Source organism: Bos javanicus, chromosome 22, assembly GCF_032452875.1.
Source record: "Bos javanicus breed banteng chromosome 22, ARS-OSU_banteng_1.0, whole genome shotgun sequence".
NCBI lineage: Eukaryota > Metazoa > Chordata > Mammalia > Artiodactyla > Bovidae > Bos > Bos javanicus.
Window position 1 is genome coordinate 42,038,658 of NC_083889.1, and position 23,935 is coordinate 42,062,592.

General features: G+C 41.7%; 1 long non-coding RNA gene across 1 annotated transcript in view; it reads right to left on the reverse strand.

The window, feature by feature from the left end:
* Positions 1–23,935, reverse strand: part of LOC133235269 (uncharacterized) — a 364,846-nt gene that overhangs the window by 109,827 nt on the left and 231,084 nt on the right. The window contains exon 4 of the long non-coding RNA XR_009732508.1: positions 11,478–11,572. This is a non-coding gene — a long non-coding RNA (uncharacterized LOC133235269). The remainder of the gene's footprint in view (positions 1–11,477; positions 11,573–23,935) is intronic.

The following is a 23,935-nucleotide window of genomic DNA, read 5'->3' on the forward strand; positions in this document are numbered from 1 at the left end:
CAGAATATATATATATATAGTAATATATGTAATTGTAATGTTTATAATACACATACAATTTTAATATATACAAATGTAAATAATGTAGACAAAAATTAATCTGATCTCCCCACTCCTCCATCACCATTAGTGGGAATAATGGCAGGGCTGGGGGGGTTGAAGAGGGAAACTCAATATGCAATCTTGCTACTGAATCTAAAAATTAAACCATCTCTTCAGTTCATTCTCTATTTCTGAAAATGCCAGGCCCTCAGAGGCTCCTTCCCTAAGTAGGGATGCAGGTGCCCTGCACGCTAGACACCTAGATGTGAGTTTTACAGGATATCAGGGGATCATGAAACTCAAGGTTTGGGGCACTGGTTACAACACACCCGGATGAATTCTGGGGCCATCCAAGATATCCTTGTCTAAGTGCCTCAGTGGCCTGAACGAGAACCCCCTTCCTTCAGTTAAGGCCTTACTTATGTGACATAACTGCCTCCTTCCCTCCCTGAAGCCCAGAGTGAGGAAATTTACAACATCCTGTTCCAGTTGCTCTTTTTTTGTCTTAGCTCACTTCTTCCTACAATTTGCTGGCAAGGAAAGGGACAGGCTATTGGCCTTTTACTATCCTTACATCCTCCTTCCCTAGAGGCAGCCTAGTCACCTGAGCATCAGGTTATATTTGCTCCCCAGTGTGTGACATGGTTATAAACTGGATCCTCCATGCTTACTTCCCTCTCCAGTACTCCAAAAGAAGCCACAAAAATTTTAAATATTATTGCAAGGAAATTATCCAACCTGCAACTTGCCTTGCTGTGCAATCTGCCTTTGTATCTCATAACCTAAGGATTATCTTCTTGTTTGTCTCTGATCTTTTCCCTCAGATCAGATCAGTCACTCAATCGTGTCTGACTCTTTGCGACCCCATGAATCACAGCACGCCAGGCCTCCCTGTCCATCACCAACTCCCGGAGTTCACTCAGACTCACGTCCATCGAGTCAGTGATGCCATCCAGCCATCTCATCCTCTGTCGTCCCCTTCTCCTCCTGCCCCCAATCCCTGCCAGCATCAGAGTCTCTTCCAATGAGTCAACTCTTCACATGAGGTGGCCAAAGTACTGGAGTTTCAGCTTTAGCATCATTCCTTCCAAAGAAATCCCAGGGCTGATCTCCTTCAGAATGGACTGGTTAGATCTCCTTGCAGTCCAAGGGACTCTCAAGAATCTTCTCCAACACCACAGTTCAAAAGCATCAATTCTTCGGCGCTCAGCTTTCTTCACAGTCCAACTCTCACATCCATACATGACCACTGGAAAAACCATAGCCTTGACCAGACGAACCTTTGTTGGCAAAGTAATGTCTCTCCACCCCAGGAACATGCCAGACTGGAGCCAATGAGAACAAAGATTAGACTCCCAGAAAGACAACAGGAAAAAGCACATCAACTGCTTCTATACTATGTTTACATAGTATACTTTATTTACATAAGAGCATGGAATATGTATACAAAGTATACTCCTTTGTATCAAGCAACACTTTAACTGAGTTACATAGAGCTTCCCGGGTAGCTCAGTTGATAAAGAGTCTGCCTGCAATGCAGGGTACCCCAGTTTGATTCCTGGGTTGGGAAGATCTGCTGGAGAAGGGATAGGCTACCCACTTCAGTATTCTTGGGTTTCTCTGTTGGCTCAGCTGGCAAAGAATCCACCTGCAATGCAGGAGACCTGGGTTCAATCCCTGGGTTGGGAATATTCTCTGGAGAAGGGAAAAGCTACCCACTCCAGTATTCTGGCCTGGAGAATTCCATAGACTGTATAGTCCATGGGGTCACAAAGAGTCAGACACAACTGAACCACTTTCACTTACATAAGATAGTGCCTGTAAATTGCTTAGAAAAAAAATACCTAGTCAATAAATATGCAATAAAATATAGTTATTAATTGTTATTTATCACTCACTGTGTCATTCCACCCACTGAAACAAGTGAGGCAATTTGACCAGGTGGTATTCTCTATTTTACAAACTAGAAAAATGAAGGTCAAAGGCACAGCTATTTTCTGTAGGTGAAATAAAGACGAAGCAGTGGGGTCACATTAAAATACAGAGTTTGTGACCTCCTCTCCTGTACTCAGAGTTTTAATCTTCCTTTATTAATCAAGTTGCACTGCTTACATGAAAATTTCTAAAACTCTTAGATCAAAGGTCAGCAACCTTTTGCTATTAAAGATAATTTAATTATTAAAGATAATAAATATTTCAGGTGTTTCAAGCCCAAAAGACTCTGTCTCAAATATTTACCTCTGCTATTATAGCACAAAAGCAGCCACCGGATGTTCATGGACAAATAGCTGTGGCTGAGTTTCAATAAAACTTTATTTACAAAAACAAGCAGTGGGCCAGATTTCACCAAAGGACTATAGTTTGCTTAGCGCTACTTCAAATTAATACCAAGTGCTTGGCACATAGTGAGGAATCCAAGATGAGTTTAGACAGATAAATGAATGAACCAATGATTTGTCCTGCTTGGAATTCCTTTAGCTCTAAAAGGTTCTACTATCTAATTTAACAGTACATTTCATGTTCTTGTATTATTCAATATAATTTCATATCTCTTATTTTTCCATGAATAAAATCATATTAAACATGGATCTTGTTACTTTGCAGTCAGATAGGGCTGGAACTGAGACCCAACTTTTCTATTTGGGCAAGTTAATTTACCTTAAATTTCTGTTACCTCATTTGTAAAACAAGCATAAGGACGCTTACTAATAGTGGTCTGCATGCATACATGCTTAGTCGTTACAGTCGTGTCCAGCTTTTTGTGACCCAATGGGTCATAGCCTTCCAGGCTCCTCTGTCCATGGGATTCTCCAGGCAAGAATACTGAAGCGCATTGCCATACCCTCCTCCAGGGAACCTTTCCCACCCACGGATCAAACCTGCATTTCCCGCATTGCAGGTGGATTCTTTACGGCTGAGCCATCAGGGAAGTCAAACAGAGGTCTGAGGCTCAGAAATTACGTAAGCACAATGCCAAGTGAGTGGTAGATAGGAATTAGACTACATTCTTGTAGACAGGGACTTCTTTTTCAGTGTTTTATCCAAGCTTTCCTACTTTTATTCTCCCTCATTTGCTTTTTATGTGGATGGGAACTGGAAATGGTGGTGATCCTAGTCTGTAGACCAGGGGGCACATCACAGGCTGAGTTGGCTTAGATGCTGCTGCTTCTCTCTAGTGTCCAGCTTCTGAGGCTCTGCCGAGGGCCAGGGAAAGGTCCCATTCTCGACCTGAGCTCAGTGTTCATAGCACCTGTACTACGAGCTACCGATAATAACATGTTTAAGACCACCTACGTCTGAAATGCACTGTTGAAGATTTTAACACTTCACAATCTAGATTAAGCTCTTCAACTGATATACATAAGAAAGCTTCATACCTTCTTCAGGGTGAACAAATGCTTGAAGTGGAAATATGACCAGTAGAAAGGGAAGAAGTCCCCACAACAGTCAAAACACCAGGAAGATCCTGGGGGTTAGAAGTCATGAGCAAACAGTCCTAGCACTGCCTCTCACTTACTGCCTCACGTAGAGCAAGCCAAACCTATCCTTTCCTCTGCACCTCAATATTCTCCAAATCTCAGTAATCTATTTCCTATCTTCATAACTCTTATCATGTCTACATGGCCCCATACTATTATTTTTTCTATACTTCAACTGAATCAACTAACTTTTACTTAGCCTTGTCCTTCACAATAATACCTATTATATAATATCACAGGTATGTTAATATACTTTATAATAAATATATACCTATTGAAATATAAATTATACTACTATAATAAAAAATATTCCTGCACTATATCATCTAAAACCATCCCAGCTACCACCAGTGGCAGGTATTTCCATTTCTGGAAACATTGGCTCTGGGGATGAATATCTCTGTGTTTTCCACATTGCTTGATTCTCTCATACCCCCGGCAGCACCTGGCATCACGTTGGGCACACACACGGTATGTGCAGCCCTTACATTTGTATGGTGCTTTATAGCTTTCAAAGCACTTCGACACACTTGGCAAGGAGAACACACTGGAGAGAACCTCCCTGAAGGTTTGTGTAAACTTGACAATGGAGAGGAATACCTGGAAGGTCCTAGAAAAGGAACAAAACCACCCACTGGGAAGCCTCTCCTGATCACACAGCCCTGTTTTATCCCTGTGAAGGATATACTAGGTCCTGGGTGAGGGCAGTGGTCTCCCTGCAAAGAGCCAACTCCTTTAGAGAGTGTAATTTCTAGTTCTCCTGCCATAGCCTTGAGGTTTTTCTCATCCCTGAAATCAGACCTTGCTCTTTTGTGCTCACAACATACTCACAGAAAAAGGTTATCTGGCTGAATTACTAGGAGAAGGAATGTAACGGAATTCCAGGCAACTTCAAGGCATTATTAAAGCAATATTTTTTGATATTATTACCAAGCCTAATGCAATGTTGAATCTGCAGTTATGGAGTTCATTCTAAAGCACTTGATTGTGCCCAGAAGAGAAACAGTCTTACAAGTAATTTTCTCAAGCATGCTTGAAGAAAGGGCAGTGCATGGCTCAGTAAATACAACAGCCTGGACAGTTATGAGCTATCATGCTAAACTGAATTGACCTACTGCTGTAACTTGAATGAATGAGTTCTGTCTATGAGATGCTCTCTGGCAGGCCTCAGAGCCTTCGTTTTTATGGGTGTTTTGTGCTTATCAACATTGTCTGATATCTAAGAGGAGACTATGTGAACCACATAACTTCCAGTTTAATTTGTTCAGATTTAACTATTTCGTACCATTACAATTAATTAACTTTTAATATTATTGTTTATTTACATAGAAGTTAGCTATTCTCTGTATTCATGACATAACTGATAGTAAATTAGGGTGCGAAGATATATTTTGCAGAAATCCCTCCACCTTCTTTCACCAGTTTATGGTCAGATGTCTTTCATTATGTAATCTAAAAGTCTTGAACTATTCTACTCTTCAAAGTACATCCCAAACTCCAAACAAACATGACTGAGCTGTATCTCTGAGTGTCTTCGTCAGGGAGCTTTTCCTTGAAGTCACATACTGTACAGAGAAAGCTGAGTTTTTAGTAAAAGATTTTGGGGTCACATGTGTTGGTCATTTTGCCACTAATTTATGTGAGTTGAGTTTTGCATCATCTATGACAATTCATCAACTGACTGCTAGAAATTTAAATGCAAAGAAGTAGTCATATTATTTCATTTTATCCTCACAATAGCATTACAAAGAAAGTCTTGATAGTCCCTTCTCTTAAAAGATGAAGGGACTGAGGTTGAGGGAGGGTGAATAATTTTTTCTGCAGTCACACAGCACCTTGAGCCAGGATTTGACTCAGGGTTATTTGACTTCATAAACAGAAGGTCTTAAGTGGGCTAAACTGCATTGACTCAGATACTCAATGAGCGTACCCTTGTCTATGAATTAGTCCCCATGAGGTTTCATTAACGACAGTCCTTAAGCAGTCTCATGGGCTTCCCTGGTGGTTCAGATGGTAAAGAATCTGCCTGTAATGCAGGAGACTCAGGTTTGATCTCTGAGCCAGGAAGATCTCTGGAGAAGGGAATGGTTACCCACCCACTCCAGTATTCTTGCCTAGAGAATCTCATGGACAGAGGAGCCTGACAGGATACAGTCATGGGGTCACAAAGAGTCAGACACAACTGAGTGACTAACACTTTCACTTTTCACCAGCAGTCTTATATAAAAACAAGAAACTCCACATTGGGTGGGGTACATAAGAACTTGGCAAGACAAGCAGAATATGAAGAGTTTAAGGGAATCAGCTTCTAGATCCTCAACTCATGATAGGTCTGTGTCTCAGTGATACTGCAGGTTTGGTTCCGAACCACTGAAATAAATCTAGTCACAAGACTTTTTTAGATTACCAGTGCATATAAAATTTCTGTTTACATCACACTGTAGTCTATTAGGTGTGCAACAGCATCATGTCTAAAAACAATGTGAAAGTGAAAGTCACTCAGTCACATCCAATTCTTTGCAACCCCATGGATTGTAGCCCCTCAGGCTCCTCTGTCCTTGGGGATTCCCTAGGCAAGGATACTGGAGTGGGTTTCCACTCCCTCCTGCAGGGGGTCTTCCCAACCCAGGGATTGAACCCAGGTCTCCCTCATTGCAGGTGGATTTTTTACCAACTGAGCCACCAGGGAAGCCCAAGAATACTGGAGTGGGTAGCCTGTTCCTTCTCTAGGGGATCTTCCTGACCCAGGAATTGAACCAGGGTCTCTTGCATTGCAGGCAAATTCTTTACCAATGGAGTGACCGGGGAAGCCCTAAAAACAATGTACATACCTTAATTTAAAAACAGTTCATGGCTGAAAAAAAATGCTCATCATCATCTGAACCTCCAGTGAGTCCTAGTGGTAACATTATCACTGATTACACAATACCATAACAAATGAAAACACAGAGCAATGAAAAAATGTGAAATATTGTGAAAATTATCAAAATGTGACACAAAGACAAAGAGTGAGCAAGTGCTCTTAGAAAAATGGCTCTGATAGGCTTGCTCAAGGCAGGGTTCTAAAGTACACAGTGTCTGCAATGCACAATCAATAAAGAGAAGAGCAGGAACACCAGGTCTGCCAGTACCAAGACTGATCTGTCTGAGAAGGCTCCTCGGGGGTCTCTTTTCCCAGTCCTTCCCTTTACACTCTAGACAGAGATTGTCAAACCTTTTCCAGAAAAAGCTGCTTTTTAGCTCTCTAAGTGAACAAGAGAGAGGTCCTGCTCCTTCTGACCTCCAGATTCCGTGCTAAAGAACCTGCCCACTGAAGAGGGGCCATGGAGTGGTGACCAGCTTTTCCTTGAGGGAACTCAGCTACATGTTTCTGTAAGAGATGGACTGAGCCAAAAACCCATCTGATGGAATTAACGTCACTGTTTTTTATATTAAGAAGGTCAATGCCATCTTATGTGAGTGTAGGTCACAGAAAAAAATGCATCTATTTCACCAATTTCATTTTCCTTCTAGGGTGGTCACTTCTTGGGATTTACTGACCACATGTATGTTTGATTCCTATATAAAATCATTTGTGTGAGTCAGAAACACCTGCATAGGCACTATTCTCTCCTAAAATTACTCTTGTTAGTTTTGGTTTTTTAGGATTAAAACACCCATTGGGCACACAAAGCTAATTTAAGTAGTTTATTTTCATTCCCCCACGCAGCTCATTGATTTTCTGTCACTTTTTTCCAATTAGGAACTTGAACCTCTTAGAATCATTATTCAAATCATAACATTTATTAAAAGTGTTGGGAAATTTTTGCCTTTTATCTATTCATCATAAGTATTGGTAGAAATGGACAATTTAAACAAAGGAAATTGCTCCATTTTTTTCAGCTTTGGTAATTTTTGCAAACTTTAAACTATATGCTAATACGGAAAAGAAACTAAAGAATACTGACACCAGTTCCTATAATTCACTTAGGAGACCCAGATACCTTTAACTGAAGCCAAGTAATTATTGCCCAGGTTGATACTACTAACTTGCTGTAGAATGAGACAGCTCAGTTCAGTTCAGTTCAGTTCAGTCGCTCAATCGTGTCCAACTCTTTGCAACCCCGAGACAACTAGTCATGGCAAATTAAAAATGTAGACCATCAATTGCAACGATGCAGTTGGTTAATAGTGAGTACTAGTTTGCCATTGGTAAGACTAAAGTGTGGTCCAGTGCAAAAGATGAGCAGGTGGCTACAGGCTGATGAAGCATCTCATCTGGGCCAGGTGAGCTCTTTGTGGGTGTCCAGAGCTTAGGCCTTCCATGCTCTTATGTAAATTACACGAGGGTGTAAAAGCAGGCCTGCCTACTGGGGAGATGGAGAACAGCATCTATCTAGAAGGTATCCTTTTGCAACGTGGAAGTACTGACCAGGTGGGTCCTGGGACAAGAGCAGTAGATATCACTTCCCACCTTCTGGGAGGGCTAAGGTCTCTAGTGGCTGGGTTTGCTTTGCTAGGGCTATTCTTCTTTGAATTGTTCTTGCTGGCTGTCTTAATGAAGTGGGTAGGACAAGACTGAAAATCCAGGATGTTGATCTGGGGATGTAGAATCTTATTATTCCTAAATGGCATTCCTTCATTAGACTCAGTTCAGTCTATGGGAAGCAGTTAGGAGTCAAACAAGCTTGATTTTGAGTCTGCCACTTACTAGCTTAGTGAACTTGTAAAAGTTATTTACCCTTTCTGAACCTCAGTTTGTTCACTTGGAAAATTATGATAATAATATCAACTAGCCCTTAAGGTTGCTATTAGAAGTAAATGGAATATTGCACATAAAGTGTTTAACACAGTGCCTGTGTGATGTAAGGATTCTGAAAGGGGTGGTTATTATGTTATCTTGTTTTCCACGTGCCATCATCCTGACCTGGGCTGGCACCTTCCCATGCTTTCTTCTAATTTGTCTGGACCCTCTCAGAAACCACAGATACACACATCTCCTATTTAGCCCAGATTGTTCATTAAGGCCTGCTATCATTGCTATTACACAGCTGTCTTTACCTTTTCCCCTACCAACCTCTGTTATTTCTATTCATAGAGGCAACAGTGTGCTTGTTTATACATTTTTCCAGCATTGTTGAGCATCTGGATGGACCAAACTCTGGAATAAATGCAGAGGTGACCAAAGCAGACAGAACTCCTGATCTTTTGAAACTGATAGTCCAGCAGAAGACACAGAACAGTCAACAGCGATAACAATCAGGACAGGAAATAGGAGTTGCCATGGGAATACATTGTAGGGCCATTTATCTCATCTTGGGTGGTATGGATGGGCAGTCAAGGGAACTTAGCTTCCTTCCACAGCAAAGTCTTGCACCCCCAAGCCCAGCCAGCTATCTCCAAAGTACAAGTCTCTGGTTATCAAAGGGGCCAGGTAAGCAAATGGAAGATGTGCCAATATCAGTGTGTTACATGTGTAGTTGACAGCACCCACTCAGATACAAATCGTGGGGTCAATATGGCTGAGGACAAAGAGTTGATCTATAGGCAAATACATTTTACAACTTAACCTCAAGTACTCATGGGAATGCCCTGGGTGATAGGGAATGATGTATTCTAATATACCATTTTATTTTTTTACAACATTTAGGCTTTTATTTATTTATTTATTTTTAAATTTAATTTTATTTTTTAACTTTACAATAGTGTATTGGTTTTGCCATATATCAAAATGAATCCACCACAGGTATACATGTGTTCCCCATCCTGAACCCTCCTCCCTCCTCCCTCCCTATACCATCCCTCTGGGTCATCCCAGTGCACCTGCCCCAAGCATCCAGTATCGTGTATCGAACCTGGACTGGCGACTTGTTTCATATATGATATTATACATGTTTCAATGCCATTCTCCCAAATCATCCCATCCTCTCCCTCTCCCACAGAGTCCAAAAGACTCTCCAACATACATCACAGCAGGATCCTCTATGACCCACCTCCCAGAATATTGGAAATAAAAGCAAAAATAAACAAATGGGACCTAATTCAACTTAAAAGCTTCTGCACAACAAAGGAAACTATAAGCAAGGTGAAAAGACAGACTTCAGAATGGGAGAAAATAATAGCAAATGAAGCAACTGACAAACAACTAATCTCAAAAATATACAAGCAACTCCTACAGCTCAACTCCAAAAAAATAAATGACCTAATCAAAAAATGGGCCAAAGAACTAAATAGACATTCCTCCAAAGAAGACATACAGATGGCTAACAAACACATGAAAAGATGCTCAACATCACTCATTATCAGAGAAATGCAAATCAAAACCACAGTGAGGTACCATTTCACACCAGTCAGAATGGCTGCGATCCAAAAGTCCACAAGCAATAAATGCTGGAGAGGGTGTGGAAAAAAGGGAACCCTCTTACACTGTTGGTGGGAATGCAAACTAGTACAGCCACTATGGAGAACAGTGTGGAGATTCCTTAAAAAACTGGGAATAGAACTGCCTTATGATCCAGCAATCCCACTGCTGGGCATACACACCGAGGAAACCAGAATTGAAAGAGACACATGTACCCCAATGTTCATCGCAGCACTGTTTATAATAGCCAGGACATGTAAGCAACCTAGATGTCCATCAGCAGATGAATGGACAAGAAAGTTGTGGTACATATATACAATGGAGTATTACTCAGCCATTAAAAAGAATGCATTTGAGTCAGTTCTAATGAGGTGGATGAAACTGGAGCCTATTATACAGAGTGAAGTAAGCCAGAAAGAAAAACATTTAGGCTTTTAAATCAACATTTCTCCCGTCCAAGCATTAACCAGGCCTGACTCTGCCTAACTTCTAAGATCAGACAAGAGTGGACGTATTCCAGGTGGTATGAGTGTTGACTAAGCCAACATTTCTGCAAGTAATGTGAGATAGGAACTTTTTTTTCAAACACAGAGTCAATATCCCCACACCACCTGCTGAATCATCAGCTATCTCTTGCCTGTTCATTTCAAATGCCAACTTTATCATATACAAAGTTTCCATTTATTGAGTATTTCCAGGCTCTCTGTTTTGATCCATTTGACAATGCCACACTTTTCCGATTGCTATAATTCTATAGTATGTTTTGATAAACAGTAGGGCAAGACCTCTGTTCCCTAATTTTTTCTTGGATGTTTGAAATCCATATTAAATTTCTTTACAAAAAAGCTGAGTTTCAAAGTCTATTGGTTTATATATTTCTTAATGTTAATCTCTAGTTTATGTACTGCTTCTCAGCATCTATGATGTCCAACACTATTATTTCATCTCAGATTCTGTTTGTTTATATAATAAAAATGGGGGAGTAGAAACACTATTGGTTGAGTAATTGGAGGACCTAGATTTGAAACCAGGACTTGCCATCCACCAGGTCTATGACCTGGGAAACAGCATTTCCTCTTCCTGAGCCCCAGTCTGTCCATTTATAACACGGAGATAAGAAAAACCTGTCTTATGAGGTATTGTGAGGATTCTATAAGAGAAAGCAATGAAGATTTTATCAAAGCTCCTGTGTCACACTTGCAGAGATACTAGAAGCTGCACACATGAAAAACAGGCTTAAATGTTTTAAATGCTATATAGTGTTTAATATCATTATTGGAGAAACCGGCTTAAATATTTCACAGCTGAATACGAGCTTGTCCTGGAACTGGGAGTCAATGTAGTCCTTGGTTTTTGGGCAATGGATATTCTGATAGCTTCACTGTATCCTGTGGCTTCTACTTTTAAGATGTTTGAGTGGTAAGCCCCAGGTCCAAATCTTTAGCTTTTCTCCCCAAGTCACAAAGGAAATCCCCGAATTTCAAAAACTGCTATCTGCCAAACTCAAATGGGCTATAGCTCTACCTGGGATGTCTTACAAGATTCCGAGAACACATAATGCAACACGTGGACAGGGCAAACCAAGGGGGCCAGAGTTTGCATCCCAAGAAAATTACCTTATGAAATGATCATTAGGAAACCAGTCATCTCGGTCTGTAAATAACTCCATGTGCAGTAATGTAGTTGTCACTTCATATTTGCTACTTCTCAACTAGAAGAAAAGGAAAATGCAAAAGTGTGAAAATAAGTCCATAAATATCTCTTAAGAGACTACTGAAAATTTAATTAACTGAGCAATTGAGCCAGACTTCTTTAAATTTAGATCTGAAATGTGAGGGGTTCCTTCAGAGCTTTCTTCTGGTTGGAATGGGGCAGGGCTGGCAGTGGGTGTAAAAGCAAAACAAAATAAAATGCTCTACTAAACTTTAACTCAGTAATGTTTCATCATTAAGGAAGTATTAAAAGGAAGAACAGTTCTGCCCTTTATAATCAGCAGAGCACACCAGAAAAACTGCACCCCAATGGGTCTATATTTCTCCAAGAAGTAGGATAGGGCCCAGTAAACAATTCCACTACATTAAAGAAACATCATGACCCCTACTAAGCACAAAGCACTAGGCACTGTAGGAAATAAAATAGTGCCTAATGTGTGGCCCCTACCCTCCCAGATCCCAGAGTCCAGGGGCAAGTACAGATGTGCGGGTGCATGTGGATCACAAGGTCCACATGGCTGAGTCCCCAGGCTCAAGGCAATGGTCCCATGGGGAGGAGAGGGCAGAGGATGAGAAGATCTTCAACCATTGGGCCACATAACAGAAGTGGGAGGGGTGCTGAATCAAAGGGGTCCCGATGCAAGATGCACCCTGCTGCCACCTCGGGCTCTTCCCAGAGGCAGGCGGGGCCAGCCACACCCACTGACAGCAGGGGAGGCGGGGTGGGAGAGTGTTCTGTCTTCCCTTCTCCTTTGGGAAGCAGGTCAGGTATGTGAACTCGGAGTTGGCTCTGCAGGTCAGGTCATCTCCCTTCCTTCCCTTCCTCTCTCTCCTTTCCCCTTCCCTTCCCCCTTCTCTTTCTCGCTCCTTTCCTTCCTTCTTCCCTCCTTCCATTCCTCCTTTTCTATCCCCCTCTCCTTCCCCCTAGCCTCCCCATCCTCATTCCCTTTCTATCTTCTTTCCTGCCACATCCCTCTCTCCCTTTCTTCCTCTCTGCTTGTTCTCTCTCACTCAGAAGCCCACATACCCCACTCACTCTGTGTGTGTGTCTGGCTTTCTCTTCAACATATCCAACAAACATACCACATAATAAACAGGCCACACGATTTCTATCTAGGGAAGGAACCATAGGTGCTTGAGGTTAGATTTTTGCCTATGCTGTCTTTACAGTACAGCTTTCACTATAGTCTTGTCCTGAGCTGGGAGGGATTTCAAGGAACTAGCACAGAATAATACAACAATGCAGTACTTTGTTTCCCCCCGGATAGATAGCTGTGTTGGCTCCACTGGGGGTGGAAGACGAAGGGAGGTGGTGCCAAGGCAGCAAACCCCTGTCTGGAGAAGTTCACGTGTTGGCTGATACAACATGAGAGTGTGTCTTAGAGGAGCTGAGACGTGAGGCACATTTTGGATACAGCACAAACAACTTTCTATCTGGGGAAGAGCAGACCTTGAGTTTTAAACCAAGGAAGGTTCATCTCTTCACTCCATCTCTGCCCTCCTGGAGCAGCCAGACCTTGAAACCTAAGGCACCTTGAATTGATCCCTGTGCTGCTTGAAATCATCCTATAAGCTCATCATCTTTCAGCCCTGCACTAATGTCAGGTTAGAGGACTCAGAAGCAGTGCCAGGAACACATTTATTCCCAGAGATTCTGGGCCAATATTGCCATAGAGATACTAGAAATTACCGCAGGATCTGGATATCTCACAAAGAGGCACCTGTCACCTCTTTGCAAAATATATCTTTGGGATGTTTCTAAATTGAATACTTTGAGCATCTACTTTAAGCATCTTTGGGATATTGGTGTCAATCTTGTGCCTCTAGGAAGCGGTACATTTCTTTAGGATTTATTATCATAGTTTGGGACAGCTGGAAAGAAATGTCTCCGCCAGTTTGTTGACAGCATTGAGCGACTAAGAGGCGTGCTCCTCAAGGAGGAGGCAAGCACACACAGAGCTCTAACTCTGTGCTGGGCACCGGGTGTTTTATGCTTCGTCCTCACATGAACCCCTGTGAGGGAGGCACAACTGGTATTCTCCTTTTATGGGCAAGGAAGCAGAGGGCAGAGAGGGGAAGCATTTTGTGCCTTAGAGCACACAGTCAGCCAGTGTAAGGCAGAATGCCAGGTCCATGAGGACAGAGATCTTTGGGGTTGTTTTCTTCCCCTGCTATATCCCAGGCTTCTGCACGGTGCCTGGCACATAGTAAATGCTCAGAAAATACTTTATGAGTTAATAAAGCAAGAGTGCAACATAAGCCCAGCAGTCTGGCTCTAGAGTCTGTACCCTTGTTACTGAGGGGGTCAGAATATGCCACCCCAAAACATGCCATTTTGGCGTAGGAGTTATTCTGAACTGAAGGTGACTGAGAAACAGATGTGGGGAAAGCACTCTACTCTCCCTGTCTAAAAGCAGGGCATAAACTTCCCTTTGTGAAGATGTGTCCCCTTCCTTCTCCCACACCAGGAACAGGAGACAACTTTTACTACTGGAGGCAGTTTCTACTTGAATCTGCATAAACAATTATCACTGACATCTCATCTTCCATTAGTTTCCCCCATATATTTACTTTCTCACACCTTACTGCCCCAGAAATCCAAACTCTTTTCCTTTGGCTTATCACTTCTTCACAAATGTATGGCTCTTTGTTTAAATAGTGCATAAGCTCTCAGGCCCTACTTTTATTTGGGTTTTCATGTTCTTTCTATGAGACCCCCCAACATACACACACAAATGACAATGTACATCAAATAAAAATTATGTGCTTTTTATTCCGTTACTCTACCTTTGTTAGTTTAATCTACACAACCCTGATAATAAACCTAAGAGAGTTTTCCTCTCCAAAGCACACAATGCTATTTCTCTCTTCTCTGTCCTTCCTGTGTCTCCCCATCTTTTTTCTAGGCTGCTGCTGCTGCTGCTGCTAAATCACTTCAGTCATGTCCGACTCTGTGCGACCCCATAGACGGCAGCCCACCAGGCTCTGCTGTCCCTGGGATTCTCCAGGCAAGAACACTGGAGTGGGTTGCCATTTCCTTCTCCAATGCATGAAAGTGAAAAGTGAAAGTGAAGTTGCACAGTCGTGTCTGATTCTTTGCGACCCCATGGACTGCAGCCTACCAGGCTCCTCCGTCCATAGGATTTTCCAGGCAAGAGTACTGCAGTGGAGTGCCATTGCCTTCTCTAGTGATTCTCAAACTTGAGCCTACATCAGAATTGCCTGAAGGGCTTCTTTGAGCACAGACTGCTGAGCCTCACCTTAGAGTTTCCGACCAGTATATCTAGGATGTATATTCTAGTATATCTGGAAATTTATGCTTTTAACAAGCTTCCTACAACTGCTGAGGCTACTGGTCTGGGGACCACACTTTGAGAACCTCTGCCCTAAGCCAAAAAATAATCCCTTTAAAGCTCTACATTTTTATGCAAACATTCTTTCCCTTTTTTCTACCAGACAAGGAAAGCTTATTGTGCTCATGATGCTGAGGGAAAGAAAGAATAACTGAAAATTTCCCCATCTCCATTTCAGCAGAAGCATAGACTAAAGCAAAAGGAGATATTGCTAGAGTAATAGCAAAGACCCATAACTTACAATGAGAGAACCTAAATTCAAGCCTTGGCCACTGGTCAAGTCAGTTGACCTCTCAGTTCCTCATTCTACAAAAGGAACATGTGGATAAATCCTGCCTTTTCTACATCCCCAGGCAGTTGTGAGAATTAAGGGATAAAACAAGGATAGCACTTTGCAGACTCTAAAGGACTATAGAACCAGTGTGTGTTGTTACGTAGTCAGCTCATAAAATCATAATGTTGGTCTTGAAACTAGAATGATGGGTGAGTTCAGAAAGAAGTGTGGGCTCTCTTTATATACTGTATGGCTAAAACAGAATGAAACCATGAGATGTTTCCAAGTAGAACATGAAAATTAAAGCTATATACTTCCAGATGAAATATGCTTCATTATCACAGGCCAAACATAAAATAAATAGGGCAGAAATACAGCTATCCATTCCCATAAAGAACAGGGAGGAAATTTGGTGAACAATTCCTGAGTAACTTTAAATGCCTCTTCTATCTTTTTACTGCAGAGCCAAGAAGGGCAGAAAATTATGACAAACTAATTATTATGATGGATGGGGAGCCAGTCCCTAACGTTAGCTACACTGCTGGAGCAAAGAACAGTGCCACAGCTCACATACTTCAATAGGCAAGACACTCTAGATGATAATGGGCAATACAGATTAACAACATTATGTTAAAGCAGGATAATTACTCTTTTTCATTTCATGTCTTTCCCAAGAACCTGGTCCTGTGTTACATTTTTCTGTTCCTTGTTTCTAAGGTGCTATCTGTGTATATCAGGCAGGCTCCTCTCCTGCTAATTAAAGGTGATGTTGTGCTTGCTTTTCCTGCGGTCTTCAACAGCAGGGGTCCAGGGACCAAAGATTGATGAAAGCACTGCGAGGGAACCGCCCTTTCCGAAAGCAAGATGAGGTCGTGGCAAGATCAGGGATACAAAGTGAAAAGCTCTGCAGAAAATGAATTCTGCTTTTCTTTCTTTTTAAAGTGCTTTTCTGAGAATTTTAACAATGCATTCAGCAAGCTGGAGTGAAGGTGATGAGCTTTGAATTAAGAGGTGGGCATTTTTTACTTTGGTTGGAGATAAATTTCAGACAGCATCACATAATTAAGGAACCATTTAGTGACATAAAATAATAAATCCTCTCGTTCCTTCAGTCAGGTAGTCAGTCAGTCATAACCAGTATGTATTAAGCACTTGCCATGTGCTTGGCACTGGGGGACACCAGGGGACACAATAGTGTGGTGGACAATACAGACACGAGCCCTACCATTCCAAAGGGGGAGATAAAACAAAGATAGACAAATATGCAGAAAGGTTGCAACTTATACAAAATGCTATGAAGGAAACAAACACAGGGCTGAGATGGAGACTGACAGAGGGGCCTCCTTTAGGTAGGACACTCGCAGATGGGGGGATTAACCAACACTAGAAGGACTAAAATGAGCTACGGATCCAAAGGAGAGGAGAATGATATCAGAAACAGAGCAGCATTTGCAAGGTACAAAGCATGGAACACAGCTCGTTTGCAGATCTGAAGGTCAATAAAGCTGAGGTGAGCAACCAGGAAGAGAAGCAAGGCACAGCTGCTGAGATACACAGGAACCAATTTTGGCAAGACCTTGTGGGTCCTTCTATGAGCAGGTGTGAAGTATGACACTTACTCTAGGTATAACAGAAACACATAGGAGGTTTTGGCCAGGAGGAGTGACGTGACGTTTTTTCTAAGTAGAATGGAGTAGCCCTCACAGTCAACAAAAGAGTCCAAAATGCAGTACTTGGGTGCAATCTCAAAAATGACAGAATGATCTCTGTTCGTATTCAATATCTCAGTAACCCAAGTCTATGCCCCAACCACTACTGCTGAAGAGGCTGAAGTTGAAGAGTTCTATGAAGACCTATAGGACCTTCTAGAACTAACACCAAAAAAGATGTCCTTTTCATCACAGGGGACTAGAATGCAAAAGTAGGAAGTCAAGAGATACCTGGAGTGACAGTTTGACTTTGGAGTACAAAACTAAGCATAGTAAAGGCTAACAGAGTTTTGCCAAAAGAACACACTGATCATAGCAAACACCTTCTTCCATAAACACAACAGATGACTCTACACATGGACCTCACCAGATGGTGAATACTGAAATCAGATTGATCATATTCTTTGCAACCAAAGATGGAGAAGCTGTATACATTTAGCAAAAACAAGATCAGGAGCTGACTGTGGCTCAAATCATGAACTCCTTATTGCCAAATCTAGACTTAAACTGAAGAAAGTAAGGAAAACCACTAGACCATTCAGGTATGACCTAAATCAAATCCCTTACAATTATATAGTGAAAGTGACAAATAGATTCAAGGGATTAGATCTGATAGAGTGCCTGTAGAACTATGGACAGAAGTTCATGACATTGAACAGAAGGCAATGATCAAGACCATCCCCAAGAAAAATAAATGCAAAAAGGCAAAATGGTCATCTAAGGAGGCCTTACAAATAGCTTAGAAAAGAAGAGAAGCAAAGGGCAAAGGAGAAAAGGAAAGATATACCCATTTGAATGCAGAGTTCCAAAGAATAGCAAGGAGAGATAAGAAAGCCTTCCTCAGTGATCAATGCAAAGAAATAGAGGAAAAGAACAGAATGGGAAAGACTAGAGATCTCTTCAAGAAAATCAGAGATACAATGGTAACATTTCATGCAAAATAGGCACAATAAAGGACAGAAATAGTATGGACCTAACAGAAGCAGAAGATATTAAGAAGAGGTGGCAAGAATACACAGAAGAACTATACAAAAAAGATCTTCATGACCCAGATAACCACAATGGTGTGATCATTCACCTAGGGCCAGACATTTGGAGTGTGAAGTCAAGTGGGCCTTAGGACGCATTATTCGACAAAGCTAGTGGAGGTGATGAAACTCCAGATGAGCTATTTCAAATCCTAAAAGATGATGCCGTGAAAGTGCTGCGCTCAATGTGCCAACAAATTTGGAAAACTCAGCAGTGGCCACAGGACTGGAAAAGGTCAGTTTGCATTCCAATCCCAAAGAAAGGCAATGCCAAAGAATGTTCAAACTACCATAAAATTGCACTCATCTCATATATAGCAGAGAAATGCTCTAAATTCCCCAAGCAAGGCTTCAATAGCATGTGAAATGTGAACTTCCAGATGTTCAAGCCAGATTTAGAAAAAGCAGAGGAACCAGGGATCAAATTGCCAACATCTGCTGGATCACAGAAAAATCAAGAGAGTTCCAGAAAAACATCTACTTCTGCTTTATTGACTATGCCAAAGCCTTTGACTTTGTGGATCACAACACACTGTGGAAAATTCTTAAAGAGATGGAAATACTAGACCACCTGACCTGCCTCTTGAGAAGCCTGTATGCAGGTCAAGAAGCAACAGTTAGAACCAATCATGGAAAAACAGACTGGTTCCAAATTTGGAAAGGATTACATCAAGGTTGTATATTGTCACCCTGTTTATTTAGCTTATATGCAGAGTACATCATGTGAAATGCTGGTCTGGATAAAGCACATGCTGGAAACAAGACTGCTGGGAGAAATATCAATAACCTCATATATGCAGATGACACCACCCTTATGGCAGAAAGCTAAGAGGAACTAAAGAACCTCTTGATGAAAGTGAAAGAGGAGAGTGAAAAAGCTGGCTTAAAACTCAACATTCAAAAAACTAAGATCATGGCATCCAGTCTCATCACTTCATGGAAAATAGATGGGGAAAAATAGGAAACAGTGACTGCCTTTCTATTCTTGGGTTCCAAGATCACTACAGATGATGACTGCAGCCATGAAATTAAAAGACACTTGCTCCTTGGAAGAAAAGCTATGACAAACCTGGACAGTATATTAAAAAGCAGAGACATTGCTTTGCGGAAAAAGATCTGTCTAGTCAAACCTATGGTTTTTCCAGTAGTCATGTATGGATGTGAGAGTTGGACTATAAAGAAAACTGAGCGTCAAAGCATTGATGCTTTTGAACTGTGGTGTTGGAGAAGACTCTTGAGAGTCCCTTGGACTGCAAGGAGATCCAGAAAGTCCATCCTAAAAAAAAAAAAAATCAGTCCTGAGTATTCATTGGAAGGACTGATGCTGAAGCTGAAGCTCTAATACTTTGGCCATCTGATGTGAAGAACTGACTCGTTGGAAAAGACCCTGGTGCTGGGAAAGATTGAGGGGAGGAGGAGAAGAGAATGACAGAGGATGAGATGTTTGGATGGCATCACCAACTCCTGGACATGAGAGTGAGCAAGCTCTGGGTGTTGGTGATGGACAGGGAATCCTGGCGTGCTGCAGTCCATGGGGTTGCAGAGTCAGACACAACTGAGCAACTGAACGGAACTGATTCAATGGTGAAAGAGTACGCAGTGGACGCGGTGAGCCACTAGGGGGCAGTAGTTCAAGTAAGAGATGCTGATGGCAGTGGTGAAAATGCAGGTAGCCAGGGAAACTGAAGGTAAATTTGGTGACAGGCTTGATGGGACCTGTTGATGGATTGAGTAGAGGTGGGAATCATGATACAGGAGAACCATAGATGACCTGAAGGTTGCTGCCTTCACTGATGGGTTGAATGGCAGCATCTTTTATTGATGTTGGCTAGAAACAGATTCTTGGGGAAGAAACTAAATTTTCAGGGTGGAAATTTCTCACTGCTCTTGGAGTCTGAAGACACTATCAGTGCTCTGACAGGGTGTATACATTCCTATGGATCTTAGGCCACTCTCATTCCACACAAAACAGTATCATGAGAAGCTAGAAATGGCTGGAAATGCAGTTTGCTGGCTGGTCCTAGGAAAGTGTCCCAGGCTGACTTACGAGGTGCCTCCCCACAACTCGCAGCAGCCACCTTTCACAAAGATGCCACCCACAGTGGCGGTGCAGTATTTCAGCCCAACATCCTGGCAAAAACATGGGAAGCAGACACGCAAAACTCTGGGCCGTGTTTCTACCTCAGAAACTGTATTAATAACAGTTTTTAATACTTTATCTCACATTATAACTTACAGTGTATTTTAAGACAGTACCTCTAAAACTTCAGTGTGCAGATAAATTACTTTGACATTTTGTTAAAGATTCTGATTGAGTAGATCCAGTGTGGGGCCCGAAATTTTGTGTTTCTGACAAGCTCCTGAGTGATGCTTAGGCCAACAACCTGCAGATGACACTGGAATAGCACCACTGCGAGGGATTGGGGGCAGGAGGAGAAGGGGACGACAGAGGATGAGATGGCTGGATGGCATCACCGACTCGATGCATATGAGTTTGGGTGAACTCCGGGAGTTGGTGATAGACAGGGAGGCCTGGCATGCTGCAATTCATGGGGTTGCAGAGTCAGACACGACTGAGCAACTGAACTGAACTGAACTGAATGTACCTTATTTTTCACAGTCTTCAGGAAAGCTTAACCATCTTTATTGTACAGATGAAAAAACATTCAGAGAGTTTTAAAAATAAATGTTGTCTAAACAAATAGTCAATAAGACCTAGAATGTAAACCACAGTTCAGTAAGACTAGTTATAATTAGAAAATTCTGTGAGCTTATAGAGATTTTGGTGATGCTGGTGGTAAAGAACCCACCTGCCAATGCAGAAACATAAGAGATGTGAGTTTGATCCCTGGGTCGGGAAGATCTCCTAGAAGAGGGCATGGCAATCCACCCCAGTATTCTTGCCTGGAGAATCCCATGGACAGAGTAGCCTGGTAGGCCATAGTCCATAGGGTTGCAAAGAGTTGGACATGACTGAAGTGACTTAGCACACACAATCCTTATTTAGTCAAAATGTCATTTGGCAAACAGGTAAAAGAAAGAACTATTTAAATTATAAGTGATCCATTTATTTGCCTGCATATCAATTCAGGAAAAATAAAATAATGTGTGAAATTAACTATATTTAACAGATATCTTTGTGTGTGTATAATTTTAATTATTTTAACTGAGATATAACTTACATACATTAAAATGCTCAAGTGTGAAATGTTTAGCTGCATTTTATTCATTTTGAAATGAGGCAAAATTTATATATGTTAAAATGTATGGATCTAAAGTATAGTTCAGTTCAGATTCAATTTCTCAGTTGTGTTCAATTCTTTGCGACGCCATAGACTGCAGCATGCCAGGCCTCCCTGTCCATCACCAACTCCCAGAGTTTACTCAAACTCATGTCCACTGAGTCAGTGATACCATCCAACCATCTCATCCTCTGTTGTCCCCTTCTCCTCCCGCCTTCAATCTTTCCCAACATCAGGGTCTTTCCAAATGAGTCAGCTCTTCACATCAGGTGGCCAAAGTATTGGAGTTTCAGCTTCAGCATCAGTCCTTCCATTGAATATTCAGGACTGATTTGCTTTAGAATGGACTGGTTGGATCTTCTTGCAGTCCAAAGGACTCTCAAGAGTCTTCTCCAACACCACAGTTCAAAAGCATCAGTTCTTTGGTGCTCAGCTTTCTTTATAGTCCAACTCTCACATCCATACATGACTTTGGAAAAATCATAGATTTGACTAGATGGACCGTTGTTGGCACAGTAATGTCTCTGCTTTTTAATATACTGTCTAGGTTGGTCATAACTTTTCTCCAAGGAGTAAGCATCTTTCAATTTCATGGCTGCAATCACCATCTGCAGCGATTTTGGAGCCCCAAAATAAAGTCTGTCACTGTTTCCCCATCTATTTTCCATGAAGTTATGAGACCAGATGCCATGAGCTTAGTTTTCTGAATGTTGAGTTTTAAGCCAACCTTTTCACTCCCTTCTTTCACTTTCATCAAGAGGCTCTTTAGTTCTTCTTCACTTTCTGCCATAAGGATGGTGTTATCTGCATATCTGAAGTTATTGATGTTTCTCCCAGCAATCTTGATTCCAGCTTGTGCTTTATCCAGCTGGCATTTTGTATGATGTACTCTGCATATAAGTTAAATAAGCAGGGTGACAATATACAGCCTTGACGTACTCCTTTTTCCTATTTGGAACCGTTTGTTTCTTGTCCAGTTCTAACTGTTGCTTCCTGACCTGCATACAGATTTCTCAGGAGGCAGGTCAGGTGGTCTGGTATTCCCATCTCTTTAAGAATTTTCCAATTCTCTTTAAGAATTTTCTAAAGTATAGCCACCCCCCCCAAAACAAGATATAGAGCATTCCCATCATCCAAGACAGTTCCATCATGTCCCTTTCTAGTCAGTGATAAATTTAGTCTGTTGTTAGACTTCATATGATTGAAACTGTATAGTTCATACAGTCACCTGGTATCCACAGTTTCTGCACTGGCAGATAGTGTACTTTACTTATGATCCATGGTTGACTGAATCTGCAGATGTGGAACCTAGTAGGAAGGAGGACCAACTGTTGGACCTTGAAAATCCACAAACTTTTGGTATCCAGGCTGGTCTTGGTCCCAATCCCCCCTCGGATATCAAAGGACACCCGCACTTCTCTGTTCTGACTTCTTTCACTCCACATAACATTTTCAGGTTCATAAGCAGTATTTTTTATCCAGAACTATGCCACCTCTCATTATACAATACCTGTAGTTTGCTTTCACCATGACTTCATGGTTCTCCCACAGTGAGAGGTTTCCCATTTGAGACTAAAATGATAGAAACTGCCCATCTAGCAACCACTGAACATTTGATTGTAATAATAAAGTCTGGCCAAACGTTATTGTTGAGTTTAAAAAAACACCTTTGAAGCTAGTTTATTTTCTTTTGCTGACTGGCTTTGTGAGTTACTTAATTGCACATTCTGGATTTTCTCATAGTGCCTCTTAACACTGAACACTCTAAAACAAGAAATTTTCTCAAGCAAAAATGAACAGCGATAGTGGCAACGTCTTTAAGACAAAGAAGTATTATTCAGTATACTTGCATTCAAACATGCAATTTTCCTCAACCTACTTTTTTTATTCTTGGCAGCAGTCCTAGCAAAGGTAGACATTTTATTGAGAAAAACACACACACAGCCAGAATCAGATTCCAGCCGCCTGCCAGCTAACCTAGCTAATAAATGTTCCTCTGTTAGCTATACCGGCCAATAGATAATGAGGCTGTTGATCAGCTTCTGACCTCTGGGACCCAAGTCGGATGGGTCACACAACTGAGTCTTCTTACTACCTTGGTTTCTGTATCTCTGAGATGTAAGAGTTCCAGAAATTAGATTGCAGACCACGCCTTTAAGATTGGGACTTCCCTGGTGATCCAGTGGTTGAAAATCCACCTGCCAATGCAGGGGACACAGGTTTGATGCCTGGTCCAAGAAGATCCTTAAGTCTATGTGCTACAACCACTGAGCCTGTGCACCTGTAGCCTGTGCCCTTCAACAATGGTAGCTACCACAATGAGAAGCCTGTGCACAACTACAGAGTATCCCCCACTTGCCACAGTAGAGAAAGCCCATGCAGCAAAAGAGACCTCGCCCAGTCAAAAATGAATAAATAAAAATATGTTAAAATAAAATAAGGCTGAGGCCTAAACTCTAATGCTCCAGTCAACATCTGCAGCTCCTTTTCAGCAGGGCTGTCTATTCCATTACACACACTGATGGCATGAGCACTTAGTGCATGTAGGGAATAGGCAGGAGCACCTGCATTTGGTCCCTCCCATGCACCTGATGTCAGGGCCTATCACTTTGAAAACTGGGTTTGAGAGAAATTTTTGTTTAGGTAGGAATTTGTTTTCACTTCAGTTTTTATTTTTCATCTCTGAGAATGGGTGGTAAAATCATATTTCTCTGTTTATCATGTAAGCTTGGGGATAAACTGCTATAGAAGCTAGT